We start from the raw sequence: 17346 nt of genomic DNA on the forward strand, positions 1-17346 counted from the left end.
AGTCATGGTGTATTTGAGATTGAGAGCACATAGAAACTTGCAATAAACTTGGCACCTAATTTCAAACCTTTACGAAACTTTGTCTTCCTGACGACCAACATAGAACGAAGAAAGGAAAAAAATGTCACTTACTACATTCTCCCTGTTCATGCAGTAAATATGTCACATGAAATTGGACGTCTTATTTTAATACTTCTTTAATACTAACTCTATTGATGACACTCTTGGCAGACAGTAATCGTGTATACCACTGACTGTATGAGATAAATTACATCATTGTATGACAGTTCAGGTAACCTGATATCATGAACACGGAGATGGGTGAAAAACTGTTGCATCAGCCAAGACGTTTGTTAATTCGTTCCTACTAACTCTATCCACAACACTTTTTGCAAGCAATATTCACATCTGTCGCTGAATATACATAGAGAAACATAAGATAGTTCAACACATATTTCAGAAGATATGGCATCAAATACTTGGAGATGTGGAAAACGCCACATCATGCAAAATGTTTAAATTCTTTACCTTGTTGCTACTAATTCTATTCACAACTTTCTTCGAACACAGTATCCATAGTCACCACTGAATATTTCATTGTATGATACATAGTTCAGGACATATGAAGTGAAACAATGAGACGCGTGAGAAACTGCTGCATGGTCCACGACGTTTAAATTTATTAACCTTTGCTAGTAGCTCTGTTCACGACATATTTTGGAGGCAGTAGCTACATGCAACCTTGGATATACCTGACAATTTATATCGTTATACAGCCTATAGTTCACGATATACGACTTCATAAACGTTGAGATGCATGAAAATGAAACTGCAGGGTGAAATTCGCAAGATATGCAGGAGAAATACGTGTACAGAGACATGAGAGATATGTTTAATACAACTGAAATGTATCTGACACTCGCATATGTGGGCAAAGTCATGAGTGAAAAGCTCATCCTGAACCCCTGGAAAGATCTAAATCAAATATGGTAGACTTTTTAGTTACAGTCTGGAAAGAAGTGTTGTACGGGTGAAAACCACAAGCCTCCTACAGGGGCTAGCGTGGTAACGTGAAGGGAGCAGGAAGGAGGAGAAGACGGCCAGACAGCAAGGGCGAAGGATGAGATAGATCGGAGAAGGAGGAGGTGGATAAATGTAGGGGAGGGTGAAATGGACAGAGAGATGGGGGAGGAAGAGATGGATAGAGAGAGAGTGGTAAGGAGATGGACAGAGGTTGAGGAGTGGAGGAGGTAAACAGAGAGAGGGAGCAGCGGAGATGGACAGAGGAAAGAGCAGATGGACAGAGAGGTGGTGAAGGAGTATCTGGACGAAATTTAGACCCAGGCAACGCCCGGTACACAGGTGGCATTGTGATAAAATACAGTAAAAGTACATCGTGTAACGACACTTGTTCACGAGTGTTGTATTCAGTGTTGCCCGCTCCGCGCATATTGTTGGTGACTTTAAGAGCCGTGCAGGGGGAGCGCGGGTGCTGCGGCGGCAGGAGGCCGGCCACGGCACCCCACCTCCTGGCCGCTGGCGCCCCAGGGCGGGCGCGCAGGGCGGCGCGTTATCGCGGTCACGCAGAAGCGCCGATGTGTGGCCAGCAGTCCAGCGGGCCGGGCGTCCATGAGCCGCAGCCGGGGCCCCGCGGTTGGCCTGCCAAGCGGAACCCGCCGTCACAGCGGCTCGTCTCTCCGCAATTAAAACTATTTCATGCCGGCTTGCTCCGCCGATTAATTACAGCTCACGGGTGGATATCTCAATGTTTCGCTACCGTACGTGGAAGAAACATTACCTTCAAGTGAAAGGATTCTTCAAATTGGGGACTAGTTTGTTTATTAATTGAAACAGGAAAGGATACTTCAATTTGGAGACTATTTTGTTTATTTAAACAGTAATATGCTGACAGAAAAAATTGCAACACCAAAAATAAGTGAAGTACAGTAACACAATTTCGGAAATATATATATGAATATGTAACACATTTAAGTGATTAACATTGCAAGATCACAGTTCAATTTCCGAGCGACATAAGCCATTGCAAATGTGAAATGATTGTACATTAATAACCCTTGTAACCGTCAGAATGTTGAATGCAAGCGTACGTTGTGTTGTAAATCTACATCTACATTTATACTCCGCAAGCCACCCAACGGTGTGTGGCGGAGGGCAATTTACGTGCCACTGCCATTATCTCCCTTTCATGTTCCAGTCGCGTATGGCCCGCGGGAAGAACGACTGCCGGAAAGCCTCCGTGCTCGCTCGAATCACTCTAATTTTACATTCATGATCTTCTCGGGAGGTATAAGTAGCGGGAAGCTATATATTCGATACATCCAGAAACGCACCCTCTCGAAACCTGGACAGCAAGGTACACTGCGATGCAGAGCGCCTCTCTTGTGGAGTCTGCCACTTGAGTTTGCTGCCAACGCCGGTGGCCGAGCGGTTCTAGGCGCTTTAGTCCGGAACCGCGCGACTGTTACGGTCGCAGATTTGAATCCTGCCTCGGGCATGGATGCGTGTGATGTCTTTAGGTTAGTTAGGTTTAAGTAGTTCTAAGTTCTAAGTCCCACAGTGCTCAGAGCCATTTGAATCATCCATTTTTGAGTTTGCTAAACATCTCCGTAACGCTATCACGCTTACCAAATAACCCTATGACGAAACGCGCCGCTCTTCTTTGGATCTTCTCTATCTCCTCTGTCAACCCGACCTGGTACGAATCCAAAGCTGATGAGCAATGCTCAGGTATAGGTCGAACGAGTGTTTTGTAAGCCACCTCCTCTGTTGATGGACTACATTTTCTAAGGACTCTCCCAATGAATCTCAACCTGGCACCCGCCATACCAACAATTAATTTTCTATGATCATTATAATTCAAATCGTTCCGTACACATACTCCCAGATGTTTTACAGAAGTAACTGCCACCAGTGTTTGTTCAGCTATCATATAATCATACAATAAAGGATCCTTCTTTCTAAGTATTCGCAATACATTACATTTGTCTACGTTATGGGTCAGTTGCCACTCCCTGCTCGAAGTGCCTATCCGCTGCATATCTTCCTGCATTTCGCTGCAGTTTTCTAATGCTACAACTTCTCTGTACACTACAGCATCTTCCGCGAAAAGCCTCATGGAACTTCCGACAGTATCTACTAGGTCATTTATATACATTGTGAGAAGCATTGGTCCCATAATACTCCCCTGTGGCACGCCAGAGGTTTAACGTCTGTAGATGTCTCTCCATTGAAAACAACATGCTGTGTTCTGTTTGCTAAAAACTCTGCAATCCAGAGACACAGCTGGTCTGATATTTCGTAGGCTCTTATTTTGTTTATCAGGGGACAGTGCGGAACTGTATCGAACACCTTCCGGAAGTCAAGGAAAATGGCATCTACCTGGGAGCCTGTATCTAATATTTTCTGGGTCTCATACGATCGCTGTTTCCGCAATCGATATCGATTCCTAGAGAGTAGATTCTGGGTTTCCAGAAATGACATGATCCGCGAGCAAACAACATGTTCTAAAATTCTACAACAGATCAATGTCAGAGATATAGGCCTATAGTTTTGCGCATCTGCTCGACTACCCTTTTTCAAAACTGGGACTACCTATGCTCCTTTCCAATCATTTGTACGGGTGCCAGATGTCAGTTTGTGGGACGGAGTTCTTTGCCTGATGCATCTGATCACTCAATACAGAGACGGTTAATGCTGGTTGTGAATGACGTTGGGTTTGTCGTCCTATGATGTCTTATAGTGTTCGATTCGAAACAGGTCTGGTGGTAGGGCACGATAAGCGACATGTCGACACTCTTTAGAGCGTTTTCGATTACAAGAGCAGTCTGAAAGTGAGCGTTATCCGGACTGAAAACGGCCCCTGGAGTTCTGTTCATAAATGGCAGCACAACGAGTTGAATCACCAGACTGACGTACAGATTTCCTGTTAGAGTGTGTAGGAGAACCACGAGAGTGCTTCGACTTTCATACAACGCACTGCAGACAATAACTACAGGTATAGGTCCAGTGTGTCTACCAAGCAATCAGGTTAGTTATAGGCTCTCACCCAACTCTGGCCATCACTGTCACTGAGGCAGACCACATTTTATTAGAAAACACAAATGACATCCACCCATCCCTCCAATGAGCTCACGCTTGACACCACTGAAGTCGCAAATGGCGGTCAGTGAAACGCACGCTACAGGGCGTCTGGCTCGGAGTTACGTTTGAAGTAATCGACTTGTAACAGTTCGTTGTGTCGCTAGGATGCCAACTGCTGCAACGCCAAAATCTTCTATGTGGTGCCTTTGTGTTTGAAGCCAAACCGATCGTGGTCTAACACATCCTCAACTTTTTTTCCCATTCTTCTGCATTTCATTCTTGTCAGGGACTGTTTAATTCATTGTGCGATAATTCTCACGCTTGTCGGCTCTAGCAATCTTCGGAATTGTGTGTCCGAAAGACATTTGGTATGTCTCCAGACTCATACATTCTCCACACCAACGTGAATAGCCTTTTTGTTGCCACTTCCCCCAATGATTCTAGACATTGTGATGAAATGTTACAAGGTTATTACAAATGATTGAAGCGATTTCACAACTCTACAATACCTTTATTATTAGAGATATTTTCACAATGCTTTGCACACACATACAAAAAGTCAAAAAGTTTTTTTAGGCATTCACAAATGTTCGATATGTGCCCCTTTAGTGATTCAGCAGACATCAAGCCGATAATCAAGTTCCTCCCACACTCGGCGCAGCATGTCCCCATCAATGAGTTCGAAAGCATTGTTGATGCGAGCTCGCAGTTCTGGCACGTTTCTTGGTAGAGGAGGTTTAAACACTGAATCTTTCACATCACTATGCATGAAACTTGCCCGCACGCGTTCAACCGTTTCTTCGCTCACTGCAGGCCGACCCTTTGATTTCCCCTTACAGAGGCATCCAGAAGCTTTAAACTGCGCATACCATCGCCGAATGGAGTTAGCAGTTGGTGGATCTTTGTTGAACTTCGTCCTGAAGTGTCGTTGCACTGTTATGACTGACTGATGTGAGTGCATTTCAAGCACGACATACGCTTTCTCGGCTCCTGTCGCCATTTTGTCTCACTGCGCTCTCGAGCGCTCTGGCGGCAGAAACCTGAAGTGCGGCTTCAGCCGAACAAAACTTTATGAGTTTTTCTACGTATCTGTAGTGTGTCGTGACCATATGTCAATGAATGGAGCTACAGTGAATTTATGAAATCGCTTCAATCATTTGTAATAGCCCTGTATGTGTTTATTCTGCCTTGTTTGACTTTAAATCGTCCAAAGCTCTTTTAAATTCTAATTCTGATACTGGATCCCCTATATCTTCTATATGGATTCCTGTTTCTTCTTCTATCACGTTATCAGACAAGTTTTCCCTCTCATAGAAGTTCAAATGGCTCTGAGCACTAAACTGCTGAGGTCATCAGTCCCCTAGAACCTAAAACTACTTGGACCCCACTAATATAAGGACATCACACACATCCATGCCCGAGGCTGGATTCGGTCGCGCGGTTCCAGACTGTAGCGCCTAGAACCGTTCGGCCACTCCAGCCATGCCCCTCTCATAGAAGTCTTCAATGTACTGTTTCCACCTGACTCCTCTGCATTTAATAGTGGAATTCCGATTGCTCTCTTATTAATGTTAGCACCCTTGATTTTCATTTTACCGAACGTTATTTTAACTTTTCTATATACTGAGTCAGTCCACACAAGAATCATTTCGTTTTCGATTGCTGTTCACTATTCATGCAGCCATTTAGCTTTAGCTTCCCTGAACTTCCAACTTATTTCATTTCTCAGTGACTTGTATTTCTGATTCATGACTTTTCCATGAATATTTTTGTACTTTCTTTTTTCGTAGTTCAGTTGAAGTATTTCTTCTGTTACCCATGGTTTCTTCGTTTTATCTTCTTTGAACCTACGTCTTTCTCTCCAATTTCCGTGGTTGTCCTCTTTAAAGATTTCAATTCTTCTTCAAGTGAACTCCCGACTGAACTGTCCCTTATCAGAATATCTACAGTATCAAAGAACTTCATTAGCAGCTCTCCATTTCCCAGTACTTCCGTAACCCACTTCTTGGTGCACTGATTCTTCCTGACTACTCTGTTAAACTCCATCCTACACTTCATTGATAGTAAATAATGCTCTGAATGTTCATCTGTACCTGGGTACGCCTTACAACCCGGTATCTGGTTTTGGAATCTTGGCTTGACCATGATGTAATCTAACTGAAATATTCGGTATCTCCCAGCCTTTTCTAAGTAAACCTCCTCCTCTTGTGATTCTAAAATAGAGTATTCGCTATTACGAGCTGAAATTTATTGAAGAAGTCAATTAGCTTTTCTCCTTTCTCATTCCTGCTACCAAACGGCACATTCTGCTGTAAACATTCCTTCTACTCCTTCCCCTACAACTGCATTCATATCCCCAAGCCCATATTCTCCAGTAATCTTTTCTTCTACTCCTTCTCCTACAACTGCATTCCAGTCTCTCATGACTATTAGATTTTCATTTCGCTTTACGTTCTGAACTGTATCGAACACCTTCCGGAAGTCAAGGAAAATGGCATCTACCTGGGAGCCTGTATCTAATATTTTCTGGGTCTCATACGATCGCTGTTTCCGCAATCGATATCGATTCCTAGAGAGTAGATTCTGGGTTTCCAGAAATGACATGATCCGCGAGCAAACAACATGTTCTAAAATTCTACAACAGATCAATGTCAGAGATATAGGCCTATAGTTTTGCGCATCTGCTCGACTACCCTTTTTCAAAACTGGGACTACCTATGCTCCTTTCCAATCATTTGTACGGGTGCCAGATGTCAGTTTGTGGGACGGAGTTCTTTGCCTGATGCATCTGATCACTCAATACAGAGACGGTTAATGCTGGTTGTGAATGACGTTGGGTTTGTCGTCCTATGATGTCTTATAGTGTTCGATTCGAAACAGGTCTGGTGGTAGGGCACGATAAGCGACATGTCGACACTCTTTAGAGCGTTTTCGATTACAAGAGCAGTCTGAAAGTGAGCGTTATCCGGACTGAAAACGGCCCCTGGAGTTCTGTTCATAAATGGCAGCACAACGAGTTGAATCACCAGACTGACGTACAGATTTCCTGTTAGAGTGTGTAGGAGAACCACGAGAGTGCTTCGACTTTCATACAACGCACTGCAGACAATAACTACAGGTATAGGTCCAGTGTGTCTACCAAGCAATCAGGTTAGTTATAGGCTCTCACCCAACTCTGGCCATCACTGTCACTGAGGCAGACCACATTTTATTAGAAAACACAAATGACATCCACCCATCCCTCCAATGAGCTCACGCTTGACACCACTGAAGTCGCAAATGGCGGTCAGTGAAACGCACGCTACAGGGCGTCTGGCTCGGAGTTACGTTTGAAGTAATCGACTTGTAACAGTTCGTTGTGTCGCTAGGATGCCAACTGCTGCAACGCCAAAATCTTCTATGTGGTGCCTTTGTGTTTGAAGCCAAACCGATCGTGGTCTAACACATCCTCAACTTTTTTTCCCATTCTTCTGCATTTCATTCTTGTCAGGGACTGTTTAATTCATTGTGCGATAATTCTCACGCTTGTCGGCTCTAGCAATCTTCGGAATTGTGTGTCCGAAAGACATTTGGTATGTCTCCAGACTCATACATTCTCCACACCAACGTGAATAGCCTTTTTGTTGCCACTTCCCCCAATGATTCTAGACATTGTGATGAAATGTTACAAGGTTATTACAAATGATTGAAGCGATTTCACAACTCTACAATACCTTTATTATTAGAGATATTTTCACAATGCTTTGCACACACATACAAAAAGTCAAAAAGTTTTTTTAGGCATTCACAAATGTTCGATATGTGCCCCTTTAGTGATTCAGCAGACATCAAGCCGATAATCAAGTTCCTCCCACACTCGGCGCAGCATGTCCCCATCAATGAGTTCGAAAGCATTGTTGATGCGAGCTCGCAGTTCTGGCACGTTTCTTGGTAGAGGAGGTTTAAACACTGAATCTTTCACATCACTATGCATGAAACTTGCCCGCACGCGTTCAACCGTTTCTTCGCTCACTGCAGGCCGACCCTTTGATTTCCCCTTACAGAGGCATCCAGAAGCTTTAAACTGCGCATACCATCGCCGAATGGAGTTAGCAGTTGGTGGATCTTTGTTGAACTTCGTCCTGAAGTGTCGTTGCACTGTTATGACTGACTGATGTGAGTGCATTTCAAGCACGACATACGCTTTCTCGGCTCCTGTCGCCATTTTGTCTCACTGCGCTCTCGAGCGCTCTGGCGGCAGAAACCTGAAGTGCGGCTTCAGCCGAACAAAACTTTATGAGTTTTTCTACGTATCTGTAGTGTGTCGTGACCATATGTCAATGAATGGAGCTACAGTGAATTTATGAAATCGCTTCAATCATTTGTAATAGCCCTGTATGTGTTTATTCTGCCTTGTTTGACTTTAAATCGTCCAAAGCTCTTTTAAATTCTAATTCTGATACTGGATCCCCTATATCTTCTATATGGATTCCTGTTTCTTCTTCTATCACGTTATCAGACAAGTTTTCCCTCTCATAGAAGTTCAAATGGCTCTGAGCACTAAACTGCTGAGGTCATCAGTCCCCTAGAACCTAAAACTACTTGGACCCCACTAATATAAGGACATCACACACATCCATGCCCGAGGCTGGATTCGGTCGCGCGGTTCCAGACTGTAGCGCCTAGAACCGTTCGGCCACTCCAGCCATGCCCCTCTCATAGAAGTCTTCAATGTACTGTTTCCACCTGACTCCTCTGCATTTAATAGTGGAATTCCGATTGCTCTCTTATTAATGTTAGCACCCTTGATTTTCATTTTACCGAACGTTATTTTAACTTTTCTATATACTGAGTCAGTCCACACAAGAATCATTTCGTTTTCGATTGCTGTTCACTATTCATGCAGCCATTTAGCTTTAGCTTCCCTGAACTTCCAACTTATTTCATTTCTCAGTGACTTGTATTTCTGATTCATGACTTTTCCATGAATATTTTTGTACTTTCTTTTTTCGTAGTTCAGTTGAAGTATTTCTTCTGTTACCCATGGTTTCTTCGTTTTATCTTCTTTGAACCTACGTCTTTCTCTCCAATTTCCGTGGTTGTCCTCTTTAAAGATTTCAATTCTTCTTCAAGTGAACTCCCGACTGAACTGTCCCTTATCAGAATATCTACAGTATCAAAGAACTTCATTAGCAGCTCTCCATTTCCCAGTACTTCCGTAACCCACTTCTTGGTGCACTGATTCTTCCTGACTACTCTGTTAAACTCCATCCTACACTTCATTGATAGTAAATAATGCTCTGAATGTTCATCTGTACCTGGGTACGCCTTACAACCCGGTATCTGGTTTTGGAATCTTGGCTTGACCATGATGTAATCTAACTGAAATATTCGGTATCTCCCAGCCTTTTCTAAGTAAACCTCCTCCTCTTGTGATTCTAAAATAGAGTATTCGCTATTACGAGCTGAAATTTATTGAAGAAGTCAATTAGCTTTTCTCCTTTCTCATTCCTGCTACCAAACGGCACATTCTGCTGTAAACATTCCTTCTACTCCTTCCCCTACAACTGCATTCATATCCCCAAGCCCATATTCTCCAGTAATCTTTTCTTCTACTCCTTCTCCTACAACTGCATTCCAGTCTCTCATGACTATTAGATTTTCATTTCGCTTTACGTTCTGAATTACCCGTTCAGTATCCTCAGACTCTTTCTCCATCTCTTCATTTTCAGCGAGTGACGACGGCGTGTATAACTGAACTATCGTTGTCTGTGTTGGTTTGCTGTCGATTCTGATCAGAACAACCCTTTACTGAACTGTCCACAGTAACTAACTCTCTGACCTACCTTCCTATTCATAACGAATCCTACTCCCTTTATATCATATTCTGCTGCTTTTGATATTAACATATACTAATCTGACCAAAAATCTTGTCTTCTTTTCATTTCAGTTCACTGACACCCAGTATATCTAGACTGAGCCGTAGCATTTTCGTTTTCAGATTTTCTAGCTTCACTGTCATGTTCAGACTTCTGGCAATACCCACAACGACTCTCAGGATGTTATCCTTTCGTTGGATGATCAGTCTTTTTGGGTGGTTTCTTCCCTTTAACAGTCCCCTGTCAGAGGTCCGAATGGGGTTTTTGCCAATGGAGACATCATCCTGATACTCATTGAATTACAGGCCATTTGCCCTGTGGATGCAAATTAGGTGTCTTTAATGCAATGGTTGCCATAGCCTTCTGCATCCTCATGCCGTTGATCATTGCTGATTCTTCCGCGTTTAGCGGTAGTTTCCCTGAACCTTTGTCTACTATTGCTCCCACTTTGTCAATGCCGATCGCAGAGTAAGGATGACTTCTTATTCATGAAGTCTTCGGCCGCCACTGTTGATGATTTTTATTCAAAGGGACGCAGGGCAGCTAACCCTCTGACCGTACACGCTGTCCCAGTGTGCTGGCATACAACGCGGACCTGACGCACTATGACCCCCAGAATCGTGACAAGGCCTTGCTGACAGTTTCTGATAACTATCATGGTGAAGTGAAGGTGGCGCAGCCACAGAATGGACTCATATACTTTTAGTTGCATAGACTCAGTGGTCGATAGCTAAGATAAAGATCATCGTAGGTAGATGTAGCCTGAAGCGTATTGACACTATAGTATGGGGGTTCTGCAAGCTAGACGAAGAGGTGGAAAATTGGTTTTACAGCATTGGTATTACTTGACACCGGTATCTTGAGGTCAGACTGAAGGCTAGTCATGCACTCTGTGAAGGCCCCTCCGGCTGTTGCCTTCATTAGCCTCTTTACTGATGTTACAGAAAGGTCCAAAATCGGTAAGATGTCTCTTTGTACATATTTAAATAAATATTTATTAATATGCCATGTTCACCAAATATCGTACAAATTTTTGCAATGGCATACCAAGTGAAATGCAGATATTCAAAATTCCTACCTTTGTCTTTCATAATGCAGTAACTACATACCTTGGCTTAACTACAGCTTTATTAAATCATTTATTGACTTAGTAACGTTGTTTAATGATCGTGTATGTCATTTGCACATACGGAGTGGTTGGTGGGTATATATTGCTACTGAAGATAAAAACACTAACAGTAAAATATACATATTTGAATTACAGTAAGGAGAAGAAATAGTCCCCACACAACGGTTCAGCTGCGTCTTATGCAAAAGATAAGACTGATTTGAGACGTGGTGCTACCGACGAATGTTGGAAATTATGTGGACTGATAAAGTAAGGAATGAGGAGAGAGGAAGAAATACGTGGAAAACATGTTCAAGGAGAAGGGAAAGGATGATAGGGAGCCTGTTAAGACATCAAGGAATGCTTGTTTTGTAAACAAAGCCGCTTTTTTTGCTGCAACATAATTTATTTTTTCCAGACGCGTTTCACCTTTTCCTTGCTCTAAGGCATCTTCTGTGGCATAGTTTGCTGTGAACTGCGTTTCCTCTCATCTGGTTTGGATGTTGCACTACCACCTTATTTCCGACAAATAAGCACAATTTTGTATTCGAACCTCTCTACACTGCTCACCATTTTGACCCCTCTTTTTTGAAGAAGAAGAAGGGGAAACGTGGTGAACAGTTTGGAAAGGTACGAAAAACGAAATTGTGTTTATGTGTCGGAAATAAAGTCGTAATGCGACCCCAGACCAGATGAGAGGAAGCGAGAATGACAGAAAACTATCCCGCAAGAAAAAGGCGAAACGCGTCTGTGAAAAATAGATTAAGTTGCAACAAGAAAAGGCGATTTTATTTACAAAACAAGTATTTCTGTATTGGTTGAAAACAGTCTTGGTTGCAGTTTTAGTTTTTTATTTTTCAACTACGCGTTTCACCTTATTTAGGCATCTTCAGGTTGATCATCTACGCGTTTCACCTTATTAAGGCATCTTCAGGTTGATCAAAAAAACAAGTATAGAAGAATTATTTCTGTGTTTGGTGCTGAGGATGGTCACGCAAACAAACTTGTTCAGCACGGAATAACTTCCGTGGTACTAGAGGGAGCTGTAGAGGATAAAAACTGCAGAGGAAGACCGAGACTGGAATACATCCGGCAAATGTTTGAGGACGTAGGTTGCAAGTACTACTATGAGACGAAGAGGTTGGCACAGGAGACGAATTCGTGGCGGGTCGCATAAAAACCCGTCAGAAGAGTGATGACTCAAAAAAAAAAAAAAAAAAAAAGAAAGGAAAAAAGGAAAGCTGGTTTTAAACTTGACACCTTATGTATATGAAGCACAGTCTTATGTTACAACTACGTCTATGATGGCGCTGGAAGAAAGTCTCATACTCCACATTCATGGCATTCAATAGACTACTACTGAGATCACCTCACGTAGCTCAGTTTATATTAGTTGGATGTGGGTTTGGCGAACCCATAATTCCTGAGCTAGGGACTGGAGAGCGACGCCACTTCTTTGCAACTGCAAATTTTGGGAAAACTTCAGTGATTATGTGTGGACGGAGAGGGTGGCTTTCGAGGCGAATGAGTCGTTAATGGGATACCTGACCAAACCCAGTTGTACAACGCTTACATAGGCAACCGCGTCTGTCTTTGGGTGGACATTTCTTTGGCTAGCGTTTCCTGAGGCCAAGTAGATTATGATTCTGCAAACCCAAAACCCTGTATAGTTTGGCGGGATCACTGGACAGATGTAAAACCAAGAGAGATCGATGCAATTGTCCTCCATAACAGTCGTCATCTAAAACCAAAGGTCTGCAACAGAACGCATTTATTACGATAAAAAGATGTGAAAGGAAATTTGACAAAGTGTCCCCCTCCTACAACCAAACCGTTAGAGCGCATAGCTACATCGCTAAATTAGTAAACGAGTTTAGAAATGATGTGGGAGCTCCCATAGCAAAACTAACCTCCCAGCTTCTAAAATGAAAAGAGTTACCGTCATTTCAGATTTTTGTGGCACAGCAGCATAATTTCCTTCACTCTATTAAAGATCTGGTATCGTAAGGTGACATTATAAGCGTCAAAGGCAATGAGTTCCGGAGGGAATGGTCTGATGAAAGTGTAACAGGTGTCAGAAACATTGCAAAGCAAGTAAAAGGTGAGCCTGAAATGATTGCTATCTTTCTTATAACTTTCGACTCACCGAATGATCAAGAGTATGGAGGGCAGTCAAATGATAACGAGACCGATGACAAAAAATGTAAGTAAACAGTTCACTGTTCCAAGAGTAGCCACCATAACAGTTAATACATTTATCCCACTGTGAGACAAGACGGTCGATTGCTTCATGGAAAAATGTTTGCTGTCGCATAATTGTACCCAAGCGTCTTCTTCTCAACCAAATCGGTGGACAGCCCACATGCTGTCAAATCTCCTTCAAGTACGTTGCAGAAGTTCCGCTGAGAAGTCCTTAGACATCCTAGATGCAGTTTGGCCCTCTTCCGATGCCACTTCCATATTTTTGGAGGCCTGAAGAAAGAAATTCCTGCCAATCGAGGTGCTGAGGAGGAAGAGGTGTACTCCTTTGTAATATCATGGTTAAGTAACCTACTGCAAAGATTTTTCCATGAAGACAGCGACCACCTTGCCTCATAGTGGGGTAAATGTACGAACAGTTACGGCGATTACTTTAGAAATAATAAACGGGTTGGGTTGCTTGGGGAAGGAGACCAGGCAGCGAGGTCATCGGTCTCATCGGATTAGGGAAGGACGGGGAAGGAAGTCGGCTGTGCCCTTTCAAAGGAACCATCCCGGCAACATGCCTGGAGCGATTTAGGGAAATCACGGAAAACCTAAATCAGGATGGCCGGACGCGGGATTGAACCGTCGTCCTCCAGAATGCGAGTCCAGTGTGTTAACCTCTGCGCCACCTCGCTCGGTCTTAATAAACAGTAAGGTCACCAGAGAGGCAGTAGTGACGTTGCAGTCGATATGGAAGCAAGACTGAAGGAACAGCAAGACATGCTCATAGTATTTGTCGATCTAGAAAAATCATTCGACAGTGTAAAATGGTGCAAGTTGTAGACAGCCGCAACGAAAAGACTGTAACTCGTTAATAGCTTTCAACCAAAGCCTTCTTCACCAAAGAGCATTTAAACAAGGAAACACTTCTCACGCACACAGGACTGAGTCCACCAGCATCTCTGAGCTGAACATACCGGCGGAAACAATCATGAGTGCGTGAGGTGTGCTTGCTTGTCTGTGTTTGCTGAAGAAGACTTTGGCCGAATGCTGTTAATGTGTAACAGTCTTTTCGTGATGCCTGTCTGAAAGTGAAGTGGTCAAAATTAGCAGTATCCTTTAGGATAAGATGTGTGATACACAATAAGCACAAGAACCAATAGGGAGCAATAATACTGGAAGACAACGAAGTTCTGTGAGTGAAACGGGTGTTAAGGCGGAGTGGCAGTCTTTTCGCCATACTGTTCAGTCTATGCATCGAAGAAGCACTGACGGAAATAAAATAGTGGTTCAAGAGTGGATTTAAAATCAGGGTGAAAGATGATAAGACATGGGTTAAGGCGACAGGGAAAAACCTCCACGGTGCTGAGAGGGAGCGCAGAGAGTAAAACTAGAAGGGAAGTGAGGGATTGGAACACATCAAGCGAACAACTGAGGACTATGCGTGCAAGTGTTACTCTGAGATGAAGAGGTTGGAGCAGGACACGAATTGGTGGTGCGGCATATCAAACCAGCCTGAAGACAGGTAAATCAAACTAGAAGAGAGAGAATTTACTTGCTTTCTTCCTTTCTTATTCATCTGTATCGCTTTCATTTGACTGCCCCTTACATATAGAGGCACGCATTCTCTGTCTCTTGAAAAATCATTCGACAGTGTAAAATGGTGCAAGTTGCAGACAGCAGCAACGTAAAGACCGTAACTCGTTAATAGCTTTCAGCCAAAGCATTGTTAAGGATGGATCAGTTAAACAAGGAAGCAAATCTCACGCACACATGACTGAGGCCACCAGCATCTCTGAGCTAGAGATACCGGTGGACACAGTCATGTGTGCGCGAGTAGTGCTTTCTTGTGTGGATTTGTGTCTCTTTTGTGTGCTGAAGAAGACTTTGGCCGAAAACTGTCAATGTGTAACAGTCTTTTCGTGATGCCTGTGTGCAAAACAGACAGGCAGACAGGTTTTTTAAGTTAAAGCCAAAGTCCAGACAGATGACAATCAAGATAAATAAAATAAAAGAAACTTTATGTACAGTAAATAGGGGCAAAGCTAAGGGCCGTATCAACTTACTTCATCAAAATATCATGGGAATAAAAAATAAAGTAGGTGAGATATTAGCGTGTTTAGATGATCTCAAAAATAAGAATGAGATTGATATACTCTGTCTGTCTGAACACCATGTAACTGTGGGCATGGATATAGTCAGTATATGTGGGTATAATTTAGCATCTCACACTTGTAGATCTAGGATGGGTAAGGGAGGAGTTTCCATTTTCATAAAACAAGGGTATAAATGCAAAACTGTGGAAGTAAACAAATTTTGTGTTGATCAGCACTTCGAGGTTTGTGCACGTGAACTACAGCTAGATAATGTATTATCGATATTAGCTACAGTGTACATGTCCCCATTAGGAGACTGGAAGCTGTTCATATAAAAGGTTGACTCCCTATTATACTGTCTGTCAGACAAAAAGTAGAAGTTATTAATCTGTGGTGATTTCGATGTAAACATTCTAAGTAATTCTGATAGGAAAAGTGAACTAGAAGTGTTATTAACTACATATAACTTAGAATCAGTGATCAATTTCCCTTCATGTATACCTCAAGACAGTAGCACGCTAATAGATAATTTATTTGTACAGAAAGAGGATGTAAAACAAACACATGCTTTCCATGTGGTAAATGGATTGTCAGGCCATGATTCAAAACTGACTAAATTACAAAACCTAACAGGGTATACAGTTCAGATACCATTAAGTAAAAGTGTGAGGTCGCTCAACCCCTGTATCTATACAGCACTTCAGAGAAAGCTTAAGAAATGTTAATTGGGGAGATGTATATAATGAGCCAAATGCTAGTGATAAATGCAACATATTTCTTGATAAATTTATATCCCTTTTTGAACATTGTTTCCCAATGAAAATTACTGAATGTAACACTACACACTTTTCAAAGAAACCTTGGATTACTACAGGTATTAATGTGTCTTCAGAAAGAAAAAGAAAACTGTATGAAACACCAAGAACTAATAAAGATCCAGAAGTAGTTTTACTTTGTAAAAATTATTGTAACATACTGAGAAAAGTTGTAAGGAAATCAAGAAACGTGTATGTTAGAGAAGAAATTAACAACTCGGCAATAAAATCAAATCTATATGGAATGTTGTTAGAAGGGAGACAGGGAAAGCAGCCACTGGGGTAGGTAGTATTACTATTAAAGAGCTAATTTATTTAACAATCATTTCTTAAGTGTAGGAGAAAAAATTGGTGAGAACAGTTCAAAAGAAAATGCTAGGCAGTTCATGGAAGAGTCTGTTTTGAAAAAAATTAGTCAGATCAAGTTTCACCTAACGTCTTGTGAAATAAGTAAAATTATTAAATCTCTGAAAAATAAATGTTCTGTTAGAGTAGATGACATCTCTAATAAAATATTAAAACAATGTGGAGCAATTACAGCTGATGTTCTGAATCACATATCTAATGCATCACTAACTCAAGGTATTTTCCCAGACAGGTTAAATTATGCAATTGTCAGGTCTCACTACAAAAAGGGGGACATCACAGATGCCAATAATTATCGGCCAGTATCCTTGCTTACAGCGTCCTCAAAAATCTTCGAGAAAGTAATGTACTCAAGAGTGGTTAGCCATCTCAACAGTAATGAGATACTTAGTAAATCACAGTTCGGATTTCAATAATGCTGTTCCATTGAGACTGCAATATACAATTTCACTGTCCACATAAAATAGTCTTTCAGTAGTAAAATGTCACCAATAGGAATTTTCTGTGACTTGTCCAAAGCATTTGATTGTGTGAACCATGACATTATGTTACAGAAATTACAATTCTATGGTATAAACTGAATAGTATATGAGTGGTTTAAATCATACCTACAGAACAGGAAGCAAAAAGTTTTCTTATATGGGTTAAGTGATTTAAATAAGTTTGCCAGTTCATCTAACTGGGGTGAAATTACATTAGGTTTTCTACAGAATTCAAACATGGGTTAGCTTCTGTTCTTGATATATGTGAACGACCTCCCTTCCTATCTGAAACCGGAAGCTGAACTGACACTGCTTGCTGATGATACAAGCATCATT

Source organism: Schistocerca serialis, chromosome 5 (assembly GCF_023864345.2).
Source record: "Schistocerca serialis cubense isolate TAMUIC-IGC-003099 chromosome 5, iqSchSeri2.2, whole genome shotgun sequence".
Classification (NCBI taxonomy): domain Eukaryota; kingdom Metazoa; phylum Arthropoda; class Insecta; order Orthoptera; family Acrididae; genus Schistocerca; species Schistocerca serialis.